The following is a 17,101-nucleotide window of genomic DNA, read 5'->3' as shown; positions in this document are numbered from 1 at the left end:
GTGCCACTTGTATGTATTGTGCGATTGTTGGATCGCAGGCCGCATTCTCCTTCCTCAGGACCCAATTGCACTATACCATCGACAAGCACTACTCTGCAGCACTCATGCATTCACACGGTGTGGCGTGCCATGCCGCCACTGACAACGGGTGTAGCTGTTGCTGTGAACAACTTCGACACTGCCGCTTCTGCTGCTGCTGCTGCTGTTTTCGCTGACGTCTCATGCCATCTGTTCATAAGCGGCTACCCGCTGCTTGACTGGTCAACAGCACCCCCCCGAGTAGTGTCATGTGAAGGCCACTACTGGAAATAATGCTCTGCCAAGTTATAAGTACCAAAACCGACTGCCACAAGGTCAACAACAGTAGTTTCATCATGTGTACTGTAGCTAAGGCCTGCAATAATAACTGTGACTTTGCATGCAGACAGCAAACCAAAAATCACTGGCCACACCACATACAAAACACTTTGAGACGATTTCTTGGTCTTTCTACTGTACGAGATGCATTCAAGTTCTAAGGCCTCTGATTTTTTTTCTCCGGACTGGAAAGAGATAGAAACATGCGCATTGTTTTAAAATGAGGCCGCGTTCATTGTCAATACGTCCCAGAGATATGGCAGCACCGTACGGCAGATGGAATTTTACCGCCAGCGGCGAGAATGAGAACTGTTTTAAATACTTACAATGGCGATGTTTTCCTTACTTGAACAGCGTGCAATCATTCGTTTTCTGAATTTGCACGGTGTGAAACCAACAGAAATTCATCGACAGTTGAAGGAGACATGTGGTGATGGTTATGGATGTGTCGAAAGTGCGTTCGTGGGTGCGACAGTTTAATGAAGGCAGAACATCGTGTGACAACAAGCCGAAACAACCTCGGGCTCGCACAAGCCGGTCTGACGGAATGATCGAGAAAGTGGAGAGAATTGTTTTGGGGAATCGCCGAATGACTGTTGAACAGATCGCCTCCAGAGTTGGCATTTCTGTGGGTTCTGTGCACACAATCCTGCATGACGACCTGAAAATGCGAAAAGTGTCATTCAGGTGGGTGCCACGAATGCTGACGGACGACCACATGGCTGCCCGTGTGGCATGTTGCCAAGCAAATTTTTATTTTTTTTTTATTTTTTTTTTTAGGGCGCAAAACTTCTATGGTCATTAGCGCCCAGCCCGTGACTTAGGAAACAGGAAAAAACCGAAATTGAAAACCAGCAGCAATGGGAACAAAGTCATAAAATTTGAGAAACTAAAAGCAGAAGGAATGCTTAAAAATCCACTACAGAAAGGGGTTGGTTGTCCCCAAAAAAAGCTTCAAATGACTGACGTCATTTCACTGTCACTAATAAACTGGAGAACGCGGTCGGCTGAGCGCGTGTCATCTGCTAAAATCGACGATAGATCAGGCGATAGCTGTAGACGGGAGCGTAACGGATTAAAATAGGGGCATTCAATTAAAAGGTGTCTGACTGTCCACAGCTGAGAGCAGTGGGGACAGAGTGGGGGAGGATTGCCACTTAAAAGATGTCAATGGCTAAAAAGACAGTGCCCTATCCGGAGTCTAGCTAAAATTACCTCCTCCCGACGACGCGTTCGGGAGGAAGAGGTCCAAGCGCAAGGAAGGGCTTTCACTTCCCGCAATTTATTATGGGGAAGTGTTGACCAATGCGCATGCCATAAATGAGCAACTTGGTGACATAAACCGCTCCGTAGATCGGTGAAGGGAAGCGACTGAATAGCTGGCCGAGGAAGAGAGACTGCAGCCTTGGCCGCCTCATTCCCACAGATACCAGCGTGTCCCGGGAGCCAGAGGAACGCCACCGAGACACCCCCCAGGAGGAGCAAGCTCAGACAGTGCTGAATCCGGTGGACCAGAGGGTGCACAGGGTAAAGAGCTTGGAGACTGAGGAGAGAGCTGAGAGAATCGGAGCAGATTATGTACTGTATCCGCTGATGGCGGCGGATGTAGTGGACAGCCTGGAGAACAGCGTAAAGCTCCGCAGTATAAACCGAACACTGGTCGGGAAGCCGAAAGTGATTGGGGGTGTTGCCAACAATATAGGCACTCCCCACACCTAACGATGTTTTCGAGTCGTCGGTGTAAATAAATGTGGCGTCCGTTATTTGTGCACATAGAGCAGCAAATGCCCGAAGGTAAAAAAGTGTAGGGGTACCATCCTTGGGAAATTGACATAGGTCACGGAGCAAGTAGATCCGGGGACGGAGCCAAGGCGGTGCTATACCCCAAGTTGTCAAGCGGAAGCGGAAGGATAGAGAATGGAGCAGTTGACGGAAGCGGACTCCCGGGGGTAGAAGGGAGGAGGAGCGGCCTGCATACCCTACATCAAAGGAGGCGTCGAAAAAAAGGTCATGGGCTGGATTAGCAGGCATGGAAGACAGATGGTAGCATAACGACTCAGAAGGACTGCCCGCCGATTGGACAGCGGAGGTTCAGCAGTCTCAGCATAAAGGCTTTCCACAGGGCTGGTGTAAAAAGCTCCAGACACTAAACGTAATCCACGGTGGTGGATAGAGTCAAGACGCCGAAGAATAGACGGCCAAGCAGAGGAGTAGACTATGCTTCCACAATCCAATTTCGAGTGCACTAAGGCACGATAGAGGCGGAGAAGGACCACTCGGTCCGCTCCCCAGGAGGTACCATTCAGGACACGGAGTGTGTTAAGGGAACGCAGACAGCGAGCCGAAAGATAGGAAACGTGGGAGGACCAGCACAGTTTTCTGTCAAACATAAGACCCAAGAATTTAGCTACGTCGGAAAACGGAAGGTTGACAGGACCTAGATGTAAGGAGGGCGGAAGAAACTCCTTACGTCGCCAAAAATTAACACAAACGGTCTTACTGGGTGAGAAACGGAAGCCGGTTTCGATGCTCCACGAGTGGAGGCGATCGAGACATCCTTGAAGACGTCTTTCAAAAAGGCTGGTCCGTTGAGAGCTGTAGTAGATCGCAAAATCGTCCACAAAGAGGGAGCCCGAGACATCAGGAAGGAGACAATCCATAATTGGATTTATGGCGATGGCAAACAGTACAACACTCAGCACGGAGCCCTGGGGTACCCCGTTTTCTTGGGAGAAAGTACGGGAGAGAGTAGTGTTCACCCGCACCCTAAATGTGCGCTCTGCCATAAATTTGCGAAGAAAAAGGGGCAGCCGGCCTCGAAAGCCCCAAGAGAACAGTGTGCGGAGGATGCCTGTCCTCCAACAGGTATCGTATGCTCTCTCCAGATCAAAAAATATTGCTACCGTTTGGCGTTTCCGGAGAAAATTGTTCATGATATAAGTGGAGAGAGCAACAAGATGGTCAACTGCAGAACGATGCTTTCGGAATCCGCATTGGGCTGGTGTTAAAAGACTGCGGGATTCCAGCCACCAAGCTAAACGGTAATTCACCATACGCTCCAAAACCTTACAGGCACTACTCATGAGGGAAATGGGGCGATAGCTAGAGGGGAGATGTTTGTCCTTTCCAGGTTTCGGAATGGGAACGACAATAGCTTCCCGCCATCGTCTGGGAAAAGTACTGTCGGTCCAAATTCGATTATAAAGGCGAAGGAGGTAACTCAGACTATGGGTTGATAAATGCAGCAACATTTGGACATGGATACCATCCAGTCCTGGGGCGGAGGAGCGAGAAGAAGAGAGGGCATGTTGGAGTTCCCGCATGGAGAAAACAGTATTGTAGCTTTCGTGATTTTGAGAGGAGAAAGCAAGATGTCGCATTTCCGCTGCACGTTTCTTCGGGAGAAACGCTGGCGGGTAATTTGAAGAGCTCGAAATCTCAGCAAAGTGCTGACCCAATGAGTTAGAAATTGCGACGGGGTCCACTAAGGTATCATGCGCTACAGTGAGCCCAGAGACCGGGGAGAAACTAGGCGCGCCTGAGAACCGTCGAAGCCGACTCCAAACTTCCGAGGAGGGAGTGAAGGTGTTAAATGAGCTAATAAAGAATTTCCAGCTTGCCTTCTTGCTATCGCGGATGACGTGACGGCATCGCCCACGGAGCTGCTTATATCGGATACAGTTGGCCAAAGTTGGATGGTGACGGAAAACGCGAAGAGCACGTCGCCGCTCACGTATTGCGTCACGGCATGCCTCGTTCCACCAAGGAACTGGGGGGCGCCGGGGCAATTCGGAGGTGCGTGGTACTGAACATTCCGCAGCTGTAAGAATAACGTCGGTAATATGGGTGACCTCATCATCGACGCTGGGAAAGCGACGGTCATCGAATGTCGCTAGAGACGAAAAAAGTGTCCAATCGGCTTGGGCAAACTTCCAGCGTCGCGAGCGCATATATGGCAGTTGAGGCAGCAGTCTAAGAACACATGAAAAGTGGTCACTCGAGTGTGTATCATCAAGGGCGAACCATTCGAAGCGCCGAGCTAGCGGAACAGTACCGACCGCAAGGTCCAAATGAGATAAATTTGTCGTGGAGGCAGACAAAAATGTGGGGACCCCAGTGTTGAGGCAAACTAGATCCGCTTGGTGGAAGACGTCTAGCAATAGTGAGCCACGTGGACAAGGATGTGGAGATCCCCAAAGCGGGTGGTGGGCATTTAAGTCCCCAACCAGCAAATAGGGGAGTGGAAGCTGACCAAGAAGATGAAGATCAGCTCGTGCCATTGGTGTGGACGATGGAATGTATACCGTACAAAGAGAGAACGTGTATCCAGAAAGGGAAAGACGGACGGCGACAGCTTGGAAGGAACTGTTTAAGGGGATTGGGTGATAATGGAGAGTATCATGGAGAAGAATCATGAGTCCTCCATGGGCTGGAGTGCCTTCAACAGAGGGGAGGTCATATCGGACGGACTGAAAATGAGGGAGAACAAAGCGGTCATGGGGACGCAGCTTTGTTTCCTGAAGACAGAAGATGACCGGCGAGTAGGATCGTAAGAGGATCGACAATTCATCCTGATTGGCTCGAATGGCGCGGATATTCCAGTGGATAATGGACATAGGGTGAACAGAAAATGGAGGAATGTGACCAAGGGTGCTGTCAACTCAACGACTGCTCAGAGCTTGCGACCGACAGCATGGAATGGCATTCAGTCGAAGGCAGAAGATCCTGATCCATAGGTTGGTCAGGAGCAGCTCCTGCCACCAGCGATCGGCCGGTTGACCGGCCACCAGCAGTGCGCCTCGGCGACACAGAAGACGGCCGAGGGCGATTTCCGCCAGGTGGTGCTGTAGATGGGACACGCCTTGGCGGAGAAGGAGAGGAACTGTGTTTCTTCGTAGCCTTCTTGGAAGTATGATGTTTAGATGAAGGAGGAACTGATGGTTGTGAAGTTGCGGTACGTAAAAACTCTTCACGAATATGCTCTTTTTTCGAAGACTTGGCGTCTGACTTTTGGGCTCGAGATTTAGCAGAACCCGACGAAGGGTGAGCCATAGAGTGGGCAGGCGAAAGTGGTGAGTTGAACAGGCGATCTTTGCGCTGGCCGATCTGACGACCGTGGTACTAAAGGTGAGGTCGCAAGTCTGCGTGGCCGCCTCCTTTGTTGGCCGAGGAGAAGCAAGGACAGTGCTGTATTTTCCTGTCTGAGGCACGGTGGGCTGTCGACTGGCAAATAATTTTCGAGCAGCAAAGGTCGACACCTTTTCCTTCACTCTTATTTCCTGGATGAGCTTTTCGTCCTTAAAAACGGGGCAATCTCGAGAGGAAGCAGCGTGGTCACCCATACAGTTGATGCAGCGAGGGGATGGAGGTGGACAAGCACCCTCATGGGCATCCTTGCCACACGTAACACATTTGGCCGGATTGGAACAGGACTGGCTGGTGTGATTAAACCGCTGACATCGATAGCAACGCGTAGGGTTTGGGACGTAAGGGCGAACGGAAATTATCTCATAGCCTGCTTTGATTTTTGATGGGAGTTGAACTTTGTCAAATGTCAAGAAGACAGTGCGGGTTGGAATGATGTTCGTGTCAACCCTTTTCATAACCCTATGAACAGCCGTGACGCCCTGGTCAGACAGGTAGTGCTGAATTTCTTCGTCAGACAATCCATCAAGGGAGCGTGTATAAACGACTCCACGCGAGGAATTTAAGGAACGGTGCGGTTCCACCCGGACAGGGAAGGTGTGGAGCAGAGAAGTACGCAGCAATTTTTGAGCCTGGAGGGCACTGTGTGTTTCTAACAACAGGGTGCCATTCCGTAATCTGGAACAAGACTTTACAGGACCTGCAATTGCGTCGACACCTTTCTGAATAATGAAAGGGTTGACCGTGGAGAAGTCGTGACCTTCGTCAGACCGAGAAACAACAAGGAACTGTGGCAACGATGGAAGAACCGTCTGTGGCTGAGACTCAGTGAACTTACGTTTGTGAGCAGACATAGTGGAAGGTGAGGAAACCATTGCGTAGGAATCCCCCCATGATTACCGGCGTCTCCGATGGCGCGCTCCTCCCTTGTGGGGGCCCTCACCGAGGGCACACCCGCCTTAGGTGATTGTTCACACCTCAGGTCACACCTCAGGTCACACCTCCCGACAAACGGACGGAGGGACCAATCGGCACTTTCGGAAGGTATCAGCTCAGGTAATCACCCCTCCCTGGGCCTGGCCGTTACCAGGGGGTACGTACGTGTCCTACCTGTCTACCCGGGGCGGGGAATTACGCGTTACCCTGTCACCGACTACGCATGGAAGTGCGTGGGTCGGCCTTCAGACACGCACAGGGAGGAAAAAAGAGAAAGGGAAAGGAAAGAAGAGGGGGTCTCAAATGCCGCAGCGGAGAAAAGGGCAAGGAGAAGAGGGAAGGAAAAGAGAAGGACAGAGGAAGGACGAGGACTTGCAAGTCTAGAAAGCAAGGAATTTGGAACAGTTTCGAGCGTCCGTCTCCGGACGTAGGCACAAACCATACTCCCAGAGGGGGAGAAAGGGAAGGAAAGAGCCAGAGGTGAGGGGGGGGGGGGGGCGGCGAAGATGGGGGACGGGGAAGGATGCGGAAAGGGAAGGGAAGGTATGCAGCCCGGAAAGGAAGGAGGGCCACATTAGCTCGGGGTCCCGTGCTCGCTACGCACGTTTCCACAAAAGAGTTGTGGACCCCCTGGGTGGGTTGCCAAGCAATGTTGACGCGCAACGACAGCATGAATGGGACTTTCTTTTCGTCAGTTGTGACAATGGATGAGACATGGATGCCATTTTTCAATCCAGAAACAAAGCGCCAGTCAGCTCAATGGAAGCACACAGATTCACCGCCACCAAAAAAATTTCGGGTAACCGTCAGTGCTGAAAAAATGATGGTGTCCACGTTCTGGGACAGCGAGGGCGTAATCCTTACCCATTGCATTCCAAAGGGCACTACGGTAACAGGTGCATCCTACGAAAATGTTTTGAAGAACAAATTCCTTCCTGCACTGCAACAAAAACGTCCGGGAAGGGCTGCGCGTGTGCTGTTTCACCAAGACAACGCACCCGCACATCGAGCTAACGTTACGCAACAGTTTCTTCGTGATAACAACTCTGAAGTGATTCCTCATGCTCCCTACTCACCTGACCTGGCTCCTAGTGACTTTTGGCTTTTTCCAACAATGAAAGACACTCTCCGTGGCCGCACATTCACCAGCCGTGCTGCTATTGCCTCAGCGATTTTCCAGTGGTCAAAACAGACTCCTAAAGACGCCTTCGCCGCTGCCATGGAATCATGGTGTCAGCGTTGTGAAAAATGTGTACGTCTGCAGGGCGATTATGTCGAGAAGTAATGCCAGTTTCATCAATTTCGGGTGAGTAGTTAATTAGAAAAAAAATCGGTGGCCTTAGAACTTGAATGCACCTCGTATATGTGCAACAAAACAGACTCTGGAGGAGTAAAAATAATAGCATAAAAATGTGAAAACCTATGAGGAAAATGAAAAATCAAAAAAGTGCACAGTATACAAGCTGGAGGAGTAAAAATAATAGCATAAAAATGTGAAAACCTATGAGGAAAATGAAAAATGCACAGTACACAAGCCCAAGTGTGAGAAACATAGACCTGAGAAATGTATAACTGCAGTTTCACTGTATTTCACACTGATTTGTGTTTTGCAATTTAACCACTGACTGTTCCTTAGGCTGGGTATTTATGATTCAAAAGATTTCCTCAGGGTACAAAATAACATTGCACAGTTGGCTCCTAGGCTAATAATTTTTGAGAACATTTCTCAGGGAGAACACCGGTCTGCCAAAATGTGAATTGTAAATGAACTCACACAGTCTCGACTGCAAAAACATTTATTTTGTGGTAACTGGTTTTTGGTCAATTTTTGACTATCTTCAGATCTGATACCATGATGGTAGATGGTGGCAGCGAACGGATCTCAGTTGACATTCGTGGAGTTAAAATACCGCTCTGGTATCAGCTCTGAAGATAGTCAAAAACTGACTGACACACTGGTTACTACAAAAGAAATTTATTTTTTGGTCAAGACTTTCTAAAGTCCTAATCTAGTAGTCAAGCTATTAAATAGTATTTGGTTGTGTGTTTGCCCATTTTGTGATTACAAAGTAGTTTCACTTCATAATTTCGTCACCACAAACCACCCTGGTACATTGCACCGTGGTGTGAAAGACTACATCTGCCAGCACCAGGCACATGACAAAACAAATGTGGCTGATTAATAATAGATTGAGGTCCTGGTATCAAAAAAGAAACAGAATGAGAATACCAAGAATGGTTTTTGACAGTGTAAAGAGGTATGATGCTATTCTTGATCTGTGATGTCATTTACTTACATCGGCGCACTTTACTGCTGATGTGTGGCCAGCTCCGCCAAAGTATATTAGAAGCTATGTGGTCCTGGCAAAAATGCTGTCCACAGACATCATTATAATGTGGGCAACTATGTCTTGCATGTACAGAAAAACAATCAGGACAACTGGGCAGCATGTGAAAATACCACCAAGACTAAGTGAAAAAATTGTTATGGCACTGGGTTTGATTCCTGCTCAGTTGAGAGAGAGCCAGTCCTTGAATGCTCTAGCAATGCACAAAGCTTCAGCTAAAGAAAGAGCTATTTACTGTAACACTTGAATATGTACTTCACTGTCTTGTGCCTAGAACAAGTAAACTTGCATTTTTCACTCAGGCCTTGTAAGTCTATGATCCATGATTTACAGATGTCTGATGTTGCTTTATGATGTTGAAGAAACTCTAAATTAGCAGACAACACATGCATTTTTCCAGCAGAATCTTCACTTATGGGCATCACCTTTAGTCATTGGTTCTAGGCGCTACAGTCTGGAGCCGTGCGACGCTACGGTCGCAGGTTCGAATCCTGCCTTGGGCATGGATGTGTGTGATGTCCTTAGGTTAGTTAGGTTTAAGTAGTTCTAAGTTCTAGGGGACTGATGACCTCAGAAGTTAAGTCCCATAGTGCTCAGAGCCATTTGAACCATTTTTTCAGTCATTGTTCACAAACCAGGTGGTGTACTACATCTTTGTGAGACCTTCAAAAATATGTTAATGCTTAGTCGATTACAGACTCTTACCTCCCATATTTTCAAAATTTGAAGGGGATCAACATTTCTTTAAGATTGATTTTTTTGGGGACTTATTTTCCACTTCGTTTGGATGAGACTTCCAAACCCATTCTGACATTAAATACTATTTTCGACCTTTATCAATACAACAGGTTATCTTTTGGTATTGCTAGCAAACCAACAATTATTCAAAAATTTCTAGAACAAACTATTGCCAACATTTCACAATGTATCAGTTGAGTGGATGATATAGTAGTGATGGGAAGAACTCAGGAGGACCATATATCATATCATATCTCCAACAAGTATGTTCAGTCCTTTTGAAAGCTGAGTTAAAGTGCAACTTGTCAAAATGCTCAATCTTTCAGCTTTCAGTTAAGTATACAGGATATATCCTTAACTGTGAAGATTTCAAATCGATATCAGAGAATGTGGTAGCCATTTGCAATATTTCGACAACAATGAACGTAAGGGACCTTCAGGTTTTTATGGGCAAGATTACATATTATGCTAAATTTAGTCCCCAAACTGCAACAATAGCTGAACCATTGAATCTACTGAGAATTAAAGGGGTCCCATTCCCGTGGTCAAAGTATTGTCACCAAGCATTTCTTAAGCAGAAAAAATGTTTTCAAACTGCTTCTTGCCTGACCTCATATCAGCCTCATCTATCTCTAGTGTTGGCCATGAATGCATCATCACATGGTGTCAGGGCCATTCCATCGTTTAAGTACATGAATAGTTCAGAAGGGCCTATCGCGTCTGCCTCTAAGACCCTCACCAAGATGCAAGAAAATTATTCCCAGGTAGAAAAGGAGACACAGACAGTTATCTTTGGTATTCAGGAGTTCCGCATTTTTCTTTCTGGTGATCAATTTCATCTGATCACAGATCATAAGCTGCTGCTGTCCATATTCGGCCCACAGTTAACGTTGTCCAGACAGACATCTCAGAGGCTACAATGCTGGGCTCTTTTCTTTTCAAATTATCAATATTTCATTCATTATCACACAATGGTACAGCACATGAATGCAGACACGCTGTCACAGTTCCCTATGGGTTGCCATGAGAAATTAAGACTTTTTGCTTTCATATTGATTCACAGTCTGTGGAAGAGTTTCCCATAACTTCCAGAGATGCCGCAGCAACCACACGTAAGGGTCCACTTTTGAGACAGGTTTGCAGTTGCTTCAGCAGCTCTCCAGAACTTTGTTCTTTCTTTCCACAACACCATGCTCTACATTTTTTCAAACTTGTCCTATTATTGAATCAAGATGACAGCCATTGCTGAGTGGCAATCCCAGAGGTGCTGTGCTACCATATATTGTGACTCCTGCATCAGTCCCACAGGTGCATTTCCTGAATAAAGCCCATGCCCACCCAGTCTTAGGACCAGGTGCATGTGGATTTTGTGGGTCCTTTCCATGGGGTCATGTGGTTGACTTTAATAGAAGCATATTCTCATTTCCCATATGTCATCAAAACACAACAAACTATGACTGAGATACCACTAAGGCTCTTGCACAGAAGCCCTCACTGTTGCTTGTTACATCTGCTGCAGTCCTGACTAATACAAGAAGTAAAAGCAGCCACACCTTTTAAGGTGGGTATTTTTGTTTGGGTGTACACATTTGGACATACTGCCTGGATAGATATGTCTCTCCATCGACTCCCAGAAAGGCCATCAGCTGGCCTTGTTGGCCACACCTTGAGCCATCTATCACTGGCGCCAGAGCCAGATCTGTTTGTGACATCTGGGGCAAGTTCCAACAGCGGATCAGCCACATCAGTGAGGCCAGCCAACCTTGCCCAACCCCATACCAACAACAGCAGATGTGGGTTCTGGTTCCATGATGGTATCCCAGGTGGTGGGTACCTGGCATTCCCAGTTCTGCAGCCATCATCCACATCACCCCTATGAATCTGGACCTTGACCCACAGCCTTCTCCGAAACCAGCATCAAGCCATGGGTCTGAGCCATCATATTCTGCTTCTCTGGGGCTGCACACAAATGTGGCATCTTTACCACTGAAGCATCCAAAACTGCAATTTAGCTTTTGCAACAGGCTATGCTGTATCCACCTCAACCTCCCCTGTACTAAGATGGTTCCAGACTTGTGGGCCAATTCAAGGGAGGAGGGATTTTATAATCTCACTGGAAATATTGCTAGATCACTCAGTATAATTACATATACACCTGGTGAAGTCGCTGGGTGCAGCATGGAAGAATACATCTGTTTGCATCAGATCACATGGCAAAACACAAGTGCCAGATTTAAGAATTGCTACAGACCACCACACATGTCAAGCAGCAGACGTTCACAGCAAGCTTTCCAGTATATCTATTGATGATGATCCGGTGCAGTGATATTCTTCTCAATTGTGAGTTGGACATTGATGTTAACAACTGACAGCATTTGGCTACTGCACAGATTTGCCTTTCTACCTAATGTGGGACTGTCTCTGTGCACTATTCAACCAATTGTTGTGTTTTCAGTGAATGAACTGACAGTATATGGGTTCAAAGAGAGAGCGATTCGTATCTGAGTGTTTCCTGGTTGAATCTACACATAGTGTTGTCCAGCACTGACATGTGAGTTATTCAGCAAACATTCCATATCTTCAATTATTTTGTTTTATGTATTTCCAGTCAGGAATTATTACTTCTTGTGATTTAATTATAAATAAATTGTGCTTAATAAAATCTGTGTTATCAAAGAAGCAGACTTGCAACACAAGCTTATTTGGGAGGAAGGAGACAGTGATCACTGACTGAGTGTGTCATCAAGGGAGAAAATGTCAATATTTAGTGACAGCCACTCAAATTTACAGTGATGGTGAAACAGGTTTAGATAATTATTTGGTGACTTCAAAACTAACAATGACAAAACATTGTTAAAATATGCCACATGAAACTAAGAATAACAATTACATTTTCAAGATATGACTGAAGATTAATGCACAAGAAATTTTTATGACAACAAGATTTCCACAAAAACCTGTTACAACAATGAGTAACGTTGATACAGAACTGTAATTGCAGAACATGACAGAAAGCAGTTGAAGTCCTAGAAAAGAAATTAGAAGGAAATAGGAAGAGATTTGAAATTAGTAACATCAAAACAGAAACAGCTGAAGGCCTAAACGAAAAGAAGAAATCGTACAAAAATATCTTCACACAAAACATTTTCATAACACATGAAGAATTAAAAGAAATAATGTGAACATGGTAGTACAGAAAGTACATTGTAATAACTGGAAGACATCTATAGCACACCTAGAGAGAGAGAGAGAGAGAGAGAGAGAGAGAGAGAGAGAGAGAGAGAGAGATTGTCACCCAGCACTGAAACCCAATTGTGGAGAGTAGTGATGTTGGCTGGAGCGGAAGTTGGGGACATGCTAAATGAATGAGGTGGGGATGGGGAGTGGTATAGAAAGATTGTGTCAATATGAAACACACCTGAGCATGAAGAGGTCATCATGGCAGTTGTCAAAATTACTACTTGCCAAAGCTGACCCACAGTGTTGAGAGACAATATAAGATTCGTTTTTTAGCTCTGAAGGGAGTCTTTGTCAGGAAACTTAGCAAGTTATTCTCCTTGTCTATGTCCATGTCTACTGGTCGGTGCATCTTCTATTTTCTCATATGGAGTGACGAATCATGGTACACAATGTGGCGATCCAATGGCACAGTGTGGGTATGGTGAATGCCCAAGGAATGTCATCTGCCAGCATGTGTAGTGCCAATAGTAAAATTCAGAGGTGATGGTGTTATGGTGTGGTTGTGTTTTACATGGAGGGGGCTTGCACCCCTTGTTGTTTTGCATGGCACAATCACAGCACAGGCCTACATTGATGTTTTAAGCACCTTCTTGCTTTCCACTGCAATTAGGAGATGGCAACTGCATCTTTCTACATGATCGAGCACCTGTTCATAATGCATGGCCTTTGGCGGAGTGGTTGCATGACATTAATATCCCTGTAATGGACTGGCCTGCACAGAGGCCTGACCTGAATCCTATAGAACACCCTTGAGATATTTTGGAATGCCGACTTCATGCCAGGCCTCACTTACCGACACCAATACCTCTCCTAAGTGCAGCATTCCCTGAAGAATGGGCTGTCATTCCCCAAGAAACCTTTCAGCACCTGATAGAACATATGCCTGCGAGAGTGGAAGCTGTGATCAAGGCTAAGGGTGGGCCAACACCAAACTGAATTCCAACATTACCAATGGAGTGTGCCACGAACTTGTACGTATTTTTGAGCCAGGTGTCCGCATACTTTTGATCACACAGTGTACATAATGAAATCCAGATAATAAGCCGTTCAGTGCCACAATTAAGTCAATATAATTGACATGCAGAAAAAGCACGCATTAATAAGTGCACAATTCAGTAAGTTTTTCACCTTTTTATCCACAGGGTACAGAATTAAGGTAACAACAAAACTTATGGGGGCTCTTTCCCAGAAGGGGTAAACACGTTGTCTCCAGCAAGACTAGAATCAAAAGCTAATGCAGGGCAAAACCTTTACCACTGCATAAAACAGCACTCCCTTTTTGTACAAATAAGCCCAAGAAGGGGAATACACAAAGTAAATGGCAAAGCAAAGTGAAGTTTCTGTTGGAACGAGCTTCTTGGACAAAAAAATTCCTACCTCTGTCATCCCTTAAGTGAGAATAATTTGGAAATTTAATCTAAATGACAAGAAAATACTGTGTGAATTTCCCGGGGAATTCTGAGCCATTCCTTAAAGTAAACTGATGGTCACACAGTTGCCAAATGTATTCTACAATGCTGCCAATTTTCCGTTAGACTAGTGACAGGCAGAATACATTTGCTCAGCTGATGCTTTTCTTAGCTGGCTGGCACTAGGGAAGATCACCTTCCAAAGATACAGTGTTGTTGCTGCCGGTGCATTGACTCAAAGCAGGAATACCTAGTATAGGCCAGTGAATTTTATTGGCATTTCTGTAACTATGGCTTGGGTCTAGAGCGTATGTATGAATAAAATCCAGATGCTCCACCTGCAACTTGAGCAGCATAAATGAAGAGCAGGGACAATTGTTTAGGTGGCTCTCACTTCAGTAGCCATTGCAGGTATTTTTGTTTTTCTGACTTAAACAAACTACAAACTAAAAAACTCATTCACCAAAAGCATTTCACTTCACCAGACACTATTAACCTTATGAGTACATAACATTCATTTTACTCACCACATAGAGGAGAAATTGAGTCACAGACAGACAGACACAACAAAAAGACTGCCATACATGTTGAGTTTTCAGCTAAAAGGCCTTTTTCTAAAGTAGACACCACACACAAATTTAAGCAAGCATAATTCACAGAAACATTACCACTGTCTCTGGCCACTAAGACTTGACTGTGAGAAACTGTGCCTAATGGGAAAAGCAATGTGGGTGGTGAGTGGTGGGGATAAAGAAGAGGCTGGGATGGGGAGGGGAGGGATAGCAGGGTAGGGGTGGAGGAAGCTAAATTGCCACTTGTGTGTGCATGCAGAGACATGGTGGGGACAAGGTAGGGCAGGGCAGCTAGGTGCAGTTGGGAGGTTTGAGGGGAGGGGGAAGGGGAGTAGAAAGGGAATGGAAAAGAAGAGAAGTAAAGGAGGGGAAAAGAGGCTAGTGGATGCATTGTTGGAACAGAAAGCTGTGTAGTGCTGGAGTGGGAACAGGGAAGGGGTTTAGTGGGTGAAGAAGAGGGACAAATTAAGGTTGATGTCAGGGGGTTACCAGAACAAAGGATATATTGGAGGGAGAGTTCCCAAAAGCAGAATTCAGAAAAGCTGGTGCTGTCAGGAATATATTGTCATTATTCCATCCTGGGGTTAACATTGTTTGCTTTTAACATTCATTTTAACATTAACGACTAATCTTAGAAGAAAGATTAAGGAAAGGCAAACCTACGTTTCTAGCATTTGTAGACTTAGAGAAAGCTTTTGACAATGTTGACTGGAATACTCTCTTTCAAATTCTAAAGGTGGCAGGGGTAAAATACAGGGAGCGAAAGGCTATTTACAATTTGTACAGAAACCAGATGGCAGTTATAAGAGTCGAGGGACATGAAAGGGAAGCAGTGGTTGGGAAGGGAGTAAGACAGGGTTGTAGCCTCTCCCCGATGTTGTTCAATCTGTATATTGAGCAAGCAGTAAAGGAAACAAAAGAAAAATTTGGAGTAGGTATTAAAATTCATGGAGAAGAAATAAAAACTTTGAGGTTCGCCGATGACATTGTAATTCTGTCAGAGACAGCAAAGGACTTGGAAGAGCAGTTGAATGGAATGGACAGTGTCTTGAAAGGAGGATATAAGATGAACATCAACAAAAGCAAAACAAGGATAATGGAATGTAATCTAATTAAGTCGGGTGATGCTGAGGGAATTAGATTAGGAAATGAGACAGTTAAAGTAGTAAAGGAGTTTTGCTATTTGGGGAGCAAAATAACTGATGATGGTCGAAGTAGAGAGGATATAAAATGTAGACTGGCAATGGCAAGGAAAGCGTTTCTGAAGAAGAGAAATTTGTTAATATCGAGTATAGATTTAAGTGTCAGGAAGTCATTTCTGAAAGTATTTGTATGGAGTGTAGCCATGTATGGAAGTGAAACATGGACGATAAATAGTTTGGACAAGAAGAGAATAGAAGCTTTCGAAATGTGGTGCTACAGAAGAATGCTGAAGATTAGATGGGTAGATCACATAACTAATGAGGAAGTATTGAATAGGATTGGGGAGAAGAGAAGTTTGTGGCACAACTTGACCAGAAGAAGGGATCGGTTGGTAGGACATGTTCTGAGGCATCAAGGGATCACCAATTTAGTATTGGAGGGCAGCGTGGAGGGTAAAAATCGTAGAGGGAGACCAAGAGATGAATACACTAAGCAGATTCAGAAGGATGTAGGTTGCAATAGGTATTGGGAGATGAAAAAGCTTGCACAGGATAGAGTAGCATGGAGAGCTGCATCAAACCAGTCTCAGGACTGAAGACCACAACAACAACAACAACATTCATTTTAATATTATATACTTGAAAACAGGTTTCCTCTAGTACATAACAACACAAATGAGAAGACAACATAACAATGCTTGTGGATGTCACATTTTTTAATTAAGTTTCATAAGCTGTGAATAACAAATAGTTTCAAATCACACAAACAAAAGAAAATCTTTTGCAATTACCAAAAAACAGGACTCAAAAAACTGCAAATATAATTAAACAGGTGAATCCCTGCAGTGCAAGTTTGATTTTAGCTTCTGATAAAATGAAAGAACGAGCACTTGTGACGAGAATGTGAACCAAGGATCAAAAAGTGCCAACAGTAATGTGTGAAATATGTCATTCTTAAGCAAAACTGTCACTCATTTTATAAAAACCAAAGGGAGGAAAAGTGCTGTCAACTCATAATGATAACAATATAGCTGCTAGTGATGCTTTGCCAACAGAAGCGAAAAACGGCTGATGAATGAGCTTTTCATTTATCAGACAGCTTTAACAGTTGGGAATGAAAGTTACAAGAAGAGGTTACCACAGGTGAACATGGATCAGAGTTAATATGCAGAATCTTGCAGTTGGTGCATTTCGCTCATAGTTTATTTCTTGGC

General features: G+C 45.3%; 1 protein-coding gene across 1 annotated transcript in view; it reads right to left on the bottom strand.

Annotated features, from left to right (window-relative positions):
• The window catches only part of LOC124595853 (spermine oxidase), a 96,609-nt gene that overhangs the window by 11,149 nt on the left and 68,359 nt on the right, over positions 1 to 17,101 (bottom strand). The gene's annotated exons all lie outside the window — the stretch shown is intronic.

The sequence above is a fragment of the Schistocerca americana genome, chromosome 1 (assembly GCF_021461395.2).
Source record: "Schistocerca americana isolate TAMUIC-IGC-003095 chromosome 1, iqSchAmer2.1, whole genome shotgun sequence".
In the NCBI taxonomy this organism is placed as follows: domain Eukaryota; kingdom Metazoa; phylum Arthropoda; class Insecta; order Orthoptera; family Acrididae; genus Schistocerca; species Schistocerca americana.
The sequence above is the reverse complement of the archived record's forward strand: the minus strand, read 5'-3'. Positions and strand labels throughout refer to the sequence as shown.